Source organism: Hemibagrus wyckioides, linkage group LG26 (assembly GCF_019097595.1).
Source record: "Hemibagrus wyckioides isolate EC202008001 linkage group LG26, SWU_Hwy_1.0, whole genome shotgun sequence".
Classification (NCBI taxonomy): domain Eukaryota; kingdom Metazoa; phylum Chordata; class Actinopteri; order Siluriformes; family Bagridae; genus Hemibagrus; species Hemibagrus wyckioides.
The window spans coordinates 7,841,417-7,847,932 of record NC_080735.1 but is presented as its reverse complement, the minus strand read 5'-3'; the positions used below and the strand labels follow the sequence as shown (position 1 = coordinate 7,847,932).

Below are 6,516 nucleotides of genomic sequence, written 5' to 3'. Positions count from 1 at the left end.
TGACTTCTGCACTCCTGTTTTTTTGTTTTGTTTTGTTTTTTGCTGCCAAATATCTATATCTACAGTGGATATAAGAAAGTTTACACACCCCTGTTAAAATAAAAGGTTTTTGTGATGTTAAAAAATTTAAACAAAGGGGAAAAAAATGATATTTGATAAAATATGTACAAAATAAACAAAGTTACAATAACCTGCTTGCATAAGTTTGCAAAATCTTTTAGAATTAAGGATGTGGCTGTGTTCAGAATGAACCACTCACATTTAATCTCATGTTCAAAAGTGATAATTCTGATCAAACCCAAAATAAAGATTATCTGTTTCTTCACATCATCTTGGTTTCATCTGACTGCTGAAGCCGTGGTCTGGAAAGATCTCAGAAGAGAAGTGTGCATGGCATTTCCGTATCTCCGATAAAAGAATTTCCAAAACATTAGAACGTACCATCATCATCATCAACAAATGGAGAAAAAAACGAAGCACCACAGAGACGTCACCAGGAACAGGATCTTCCTCCCCTTGGTCAAGACAAAAACTTAGGCTGCCATGAGACCTACAGCAACATTAAAGGAGCTGAAAGAAAAATCTGACCAGTACTGATTATCTCTCATTCTTCACATGTCTGAGATATAGAGCAGTGTGGCTAGAAAGAAAGCCTTTCTCACAAAAAACAAACATCTAATCTTAACTAAATCCCCCCAAACCATGTGATAACATGGGGAATGGTCTGATGAGACCCAATCCCAAATGGAGGTATGTTTGGTGCAAAAAAAAAAGCATATACCACCATCCCCACAGTGCAGCATGGTGATGGCAACATCATTTTCAAAGGCTGCTTTTCTTCAGTCACAATTGATTTCACCTGTTTGAGCTGATCTTAGCATTCACTAGAATCAGGTATGGCTTCTACGTGGTTGGAAATGAAACTACACCTGCACTACACCAAACCTTTCCAGATCTGAATCCAGCTAAAGATCTGTGAGGTGAACTGCAACAGGCTTAGGACAGGAGACACTCTTACAATGTACAGGATCTAGAATGTTTTTGCAAAACTATTGGAGTCATGTTGATAGACTCTGACCCCCAGAACACTGGGTGATTTACTAAAATCTGAAAGGTGCTTCAAGAAAGTTTCAGAAATTGGTTTGACATGAAAATGGTGGTAAAAAGTGAGTATATACAGAACCCAGGTAATTGTGGACACCAAGCACAAGCATGGAGACACTATACTAAGCATTTGAACAACACTACAAAACAGATCAATAAATTGATGTACTGATCTGTATAAGCTCTAGATCCACCAGGACCCTGACCAGGATATGTGTGTGTGTATGTGTGTGTGTGTGTGTAGTGGGCCAAGTGATTGTATTCTTGCTTCATCTCTGACTCAGTGGTCAGTAGTCACAGCTTTCTGAGACTTCTCTGTCCCATTTTAGTTCTGTGTTTGTTTTTACTTTAAGCCCATTAGGGAAGATGGGCATGCTTTGGATTCTCTCCTTGAGTTTTCATTTGACACACACTATATTTATCCAGTTTTTTTTTGTATTCACTTGTATTTAATGCCAGATAGGACCTTACTGACTGCTCATTGGTTAGAAATGCAGACACTCACACAATAACATTTACTAATTTATTGTAGATTCAATTCTGTGACTTCTAAGACACAGACCTGGCCCTGCCACTAATCCCTCTTTAACATACAGTATTAGAATTAGTCTCTGGTTGTGACTATTTTATATTTTTCATTATAGGAATTAGTGCTTATAATGAACTCAGAAACTACACTGACCTGTTAGTTCCTCATGAGCCCTTGGTTGCTATTGTAGAAAGGACATTATTTAGTTACAGTTACATTATTTACTGTCCAGTGTCACCCAAATGAGGATGAGGTTCCTTTCTGAGCCTGGTTCCTTTCAAGGTTTCTTCCTCATATCATCTCAGAGTTTTTGCCTTGCCACTGTTGCCTCAGGCTTAAAATATATACAGTATATATATATATATATTATAAATTCTCTATATATTCTCTACTTCTGTAAAGCTGCTTTGAGACAATATCCACTGTAAAAAGCACTATACAATAAATAAAATAAATAAATAAATAAACTATAGAAATGTTAACATACAGTATAAGAAGGAGTCTCTGGCTGTTGCTATAGAAACGACAACACAGTATTAAAAGGAGTCTCTAGCTGTTACCACTGAAGCGATAACATACTGTAGAAGGAGTGGTTGTTGCTATAGAAACGCAACTGAATTACAGACGACGCTACTGTCACAGCTACTGTTATAAAAATGATAGAAAAAGACAGAACTGTGTGTGTGTGTGTGTGTGTGTGTGTGTCCGTGCGTGCGTGCGCGCGCTTCATCAGCCTCAGCGGCGCGCCAAAAACTGAAAACGACCTGTGGGCGGGGCTGCGAGATGGACGCCATGATACGTCACAGCGTGCGTGTCCAATCCCGACATAGCACTGTAGGACACCGCCAAGATTAGTTTGATGGCTAACTCAACAATATAGCTGGGCTTGTAGTGGCTCCGCTAGCTAACCTCCATAGCGAGCTAGCTAGCCTGTCTCACACCACCACCCTCACCCTCACCCTCACCCACACCCACAGCCTGCACCAAACTTCATCTGAGGCCGCTGTTCACGAACTGTAAAGTAGTAAATCAAGCCAAAACTTATAATGACGACCCGAAGTGTGGAAACATAGCTGAGGTAAGAGACACAACACCCGGACCTGTGTACATCACAGCAGCAGCTATCAGGACTAACCTAGCTAACGTTAATCATAGTTAGCCAGCTAGTAAGGTAGCTTGCTAGCTCCACTTAGCATAACTCAGGCCTTTGAGTTAGCTAAGCACAGCTTATTAAGACTTAGTTTTAAAGGTGGAATCGCTAAAGACTTCACTCTCTGTAAAGTGTTTTATTTAGATTTCATTAAAGTGAAACTGGGTTGTTTTCTGCCGCATTAATGAAGCGTTCCTTCACAGCAACTTTACTGAATTGTAGTTCATATCTGTTTTAAAAAGCAAGCGCTTTCTTGTGTGTTGACTTTCTCATATTAGCAAAATATCGGGGTCCTTTTACACCCGGACTCAAAAAGTTTCTTTACATATAGATGTCAACCTAGTCAATAACATTCAATAAAAAATAATATTGATAGTGACTCAAGGATGTAGTTAGTTTAGTAGAAATAAACAAAATAAATACCCAGATGAGGAAATTTGCTCTACATTGTATGTATATGATTTTTTTTTTTTTAAATCAAATACTTAAAACGCCTCGAAATACTTCCTCCTCACATCTACATAATATTATTTCTGCTCTTTAAGTCAGATTTATTCCCAGTTCTATTGTACAACAAGATGTCACAGCAATTTAGAGGTGACTTGAACACAACACGAGTGAGCTCGAGGGCTTGATCCGTGCAGCTTTGGGTGATCTGGATATATACACTATATTTGCCAAAGGTTTTGGAACACTTCTCCAAATCATTGAATTCAGGGGTTGGTCTCTGCCCCTTAGTTCGTTAGTGAAATGAACTCTTAATGCTTCAACATACCAAGACATTTTCATTGGTCAGACATTGGTCAATTTGGAGATGACCCCTTCCTGTTCCAACATGACTGCACACCAGTACACAAAGCAAGGTCCATAAAGATATGGATGTGTGAATCTGATGTGGAGGAACTTGACTGACCTGACCTCAACCTGATAGAACACCTCTGGGATGAATTAGAGCGGAGACTGCGAGTCAGGCCAAAACTGGGACGTCTGACTTATATGCAAATGACTGTAATATGGAGTTGGCCCGCCCTTTGCAGCTATGACGGCTTTACCAGGTTTAGGAGTGTGTTTATGGGAATTTTTGACCATTCCTCTAGAAGTGCATTTGTGAGGTCAGGCACTGATGTTGGATGAGAAGGTCTGGCTCACAGTCTCTGCTCTAATTCATCCCAAAGGTGTTCTATCAGGTTGAGGTCAGGACTCTGTGAAGTTCCTCCACACCAAAGTCACTCATCCATGTCTTTATGGACCTTGCTTTGGTCACTGGTGTGCAGTCATGCTGGAACAGGAAGAGGTCATCCCCAAACTGTTCCCACAAAGTTGGGAGCATGAAATTGTCCATAATGTTTTGATATGCTGAAGCATTAACAGTTCTTTTTACTGGAACTAAGAGGCTGAGACCAACCCCTGAATTTAATGATTTGGAGGGGTGTCCCAAAACTTTGGTCAATATAGTGTATTTAATGATACTCAGACTCTATATATTGTCACAGAACAAAACGCATAAATAAATGACAGTAAAATACACAACAGTGGCACATTTGTTTAATTCAGTACAAAATTATATTTGAACTTTTTCATGAGCTGTTTCGAGAGAGAGTAATAAATATACTGATACCTGTGATATCACTGATATGTAACACAGCGTTGTGTAGCTGTTATATTATTACATAGACACATCGGTGAACATGTTCATGGGTTAACTAGGGGTTAAACAGAGTAGTCGAGTGATCCGCTATATGGCCAGAAGTTTGTGGACACATGTCCATCACTACAGCCAGCCACATGTGCTTCCTCTGTGTTGAAGTCTGAAACACACAGTTGTGTAGCTTCAGTGCACCTGTGTACAAAGGGAGCTCCCAGGAAGACATGAGCTGTGTCCCAAATGACCTCCTACACTCTGTGCACTAGTGTGTAGTGTGTTAGAAAAAGTCTTATCACCTCTAATGGAGCACTAATGTGGGTTTTTTTTTGTTGTTTTGCTTTTTTTAAAAACTAACAGGAAATATAAGATGTTTCACAGTTGATGTCTCTCTCTCTCTGTGTCTGTGTGTGTGTGTCTCTCTCACTGTCTGTGTGTGTGTGTCTCTCTCACTGTCTGTGTGTGTGTGTCTCTCTCACTGTCTGTGTGTGTGTGTCTCTCACTGTCTGTGTGTGTGTGTGTCTCTCTCACTGTCTGTGTGTGTGTGTGTGTCTCTCTCACTGTCTGTGTGTGTGTGTGTCTCTCTCACTGTCTGTGTGTGTGTGTGTGTGTCTCTCTCACTGTCTGTGTGTGTGTGTGTCTCTCTCACTGTCTGTGTGTGTGTCTCTCTCACTGTCTGTGTGTGTGTGTGTCTCTCTCACTGTCTGTGTGTGTCTCTCTCACTGTCTGTGTGTGTGTGTGTCTCTCTCACTGTCTGTGTGTGTGTGTGTGTGTCTCTCTCACTGTCTGTGTGTGTGTGTCTCTCTCACTGTCTGTGTGTGTGTGTGTCTCTCTCACTGTCTGTGTGTGTGTGTGTCTCTCTCACTGTCTGTGTGTGTGTGTCTCTCTCACTGTCTGTGTGTGTGTGTCTCTCTCACTGTCTGTGTGTGTGTGTCTCTCTCACTGTCTGTGTGTGTGTGTCTCTCTCACTGTCTGTGTGTGTGTGTGTCTCTCTCACTGTCTGTGTGTGTGTGTGTCTCTCTCACTGTCTGTGTGTGTGTGTGTCTCTCTCACTGTCTGTGTGTGTGTGTGTGTCTCTCTCACTGTCTGTGTGTGTGTGTGTGTCTCTCTCACTGTCTGTGTGTGTGTGTGTCTCTGCCTGTGTGTGTGTGTGTGTGTGTCTCTGCCTGTCTGTGTGTGTGTGTCTCTGCCTGTCTGTGTGTGTGTGTGTGTGTCTCTGCCTGTCTGTGTGTGTGTGTGTGTGTCTCTGCCTGTCTGTGTGTGTGTGTGTGTGTCTCTGCCTGTCTGTGTGTGTGTGTGTGTCTCTGCCTGTCTGTGTGTGTGTGTGTGTGTGTCTCTGCCTGTCTGTGTGTGTGTGTGTGTGTCTCTGCCTGTCTGTGTGTGTGTGTGTGTGTCTCTGCCTGTCTGTGTGTGTGTGTGTGTGTGTCTCTGCCTGTCTGTGTGTGTGTGTGTGTCTCTGCCTGTCTGTGTGTGTGTGTGTGTGTCTCTGCCTGTCTGTGTGTGTGTGTGTGTCTCTGCCTGTCTGTGTGTGTGTGTGTGTGTGTGTGTCTCTGCCTGTCTGTGTGTGTGTGTGTGTGTGTGTCTCTGCCTGTCTGTGTGTGTGTGTGTGTGTCTCTGCCTGTCTGTGTGTGTGTGTGTGTGTGTGTGTGTCTCTGCCTGTCTGTGTGTGTGTGTCTCTGCCTGTCTGTGTGTGTGTGTCTCTGCCTGTCTGTGTGTGTGTCTCTGCCTGTCTGTGTGTGTGTGTCTCTGCCTGTCTGTGTGTGTGTCTCTGCCTGTCTGTGTGTGTGTCTCTGCCTGTCTGTGTGTGTGTGTCTCTGCCTGTCTGTGTGTGTGTGTGTGTCTCTGCCTGTCTGTGTGTGTGTGTGTGTCTCTGCCTGTCTGTGTGTGTGTGTGTGTCTCTGCCTGTCTGTGTGTGTGTGTGTGTCTCTGCCTGTCTGTGTGTGTGTGTGTCTCTGCCTGTCTGTGTGTGTGTGTGTCTCTGCCTGTCTGTCTCTGTGTGTGTGTGTGTGTGTCTCTGCCTGTCTGTGTGTGTGTGTGTGTCTCTGCCTGTCTGTGTGTGTGTGTGTGTGTCTCTGCCTGTCTGTGTGTGTG

The 6,516-nt window shown here is 42.8% G+C and overlaps 1 protein-coding gene across 1 annotated transcript in view; it reads left to right on the top strand.

Annotated features, from left to right (window-relative positions):
• The first annotated feature begins 2,473 nt into the window (after positions 1 to 2,473).
• tfdp1b (transcription factor Dp-1, b) overlaps positions 2,474 to 6,516 on the top strand; it is a 17,211-nt gene continuing 13,168 nt past the window's right edge. Inside the window, exon 1 of the mRNA XM_058380571.1 lies at positions 2,474 to 2,711. The gene's annotated coding sequence lies outside the window, so the exon portion shown is untranslated. The remainder of the gene's footprint in view (positions 2,712 to 6,516) is intronic.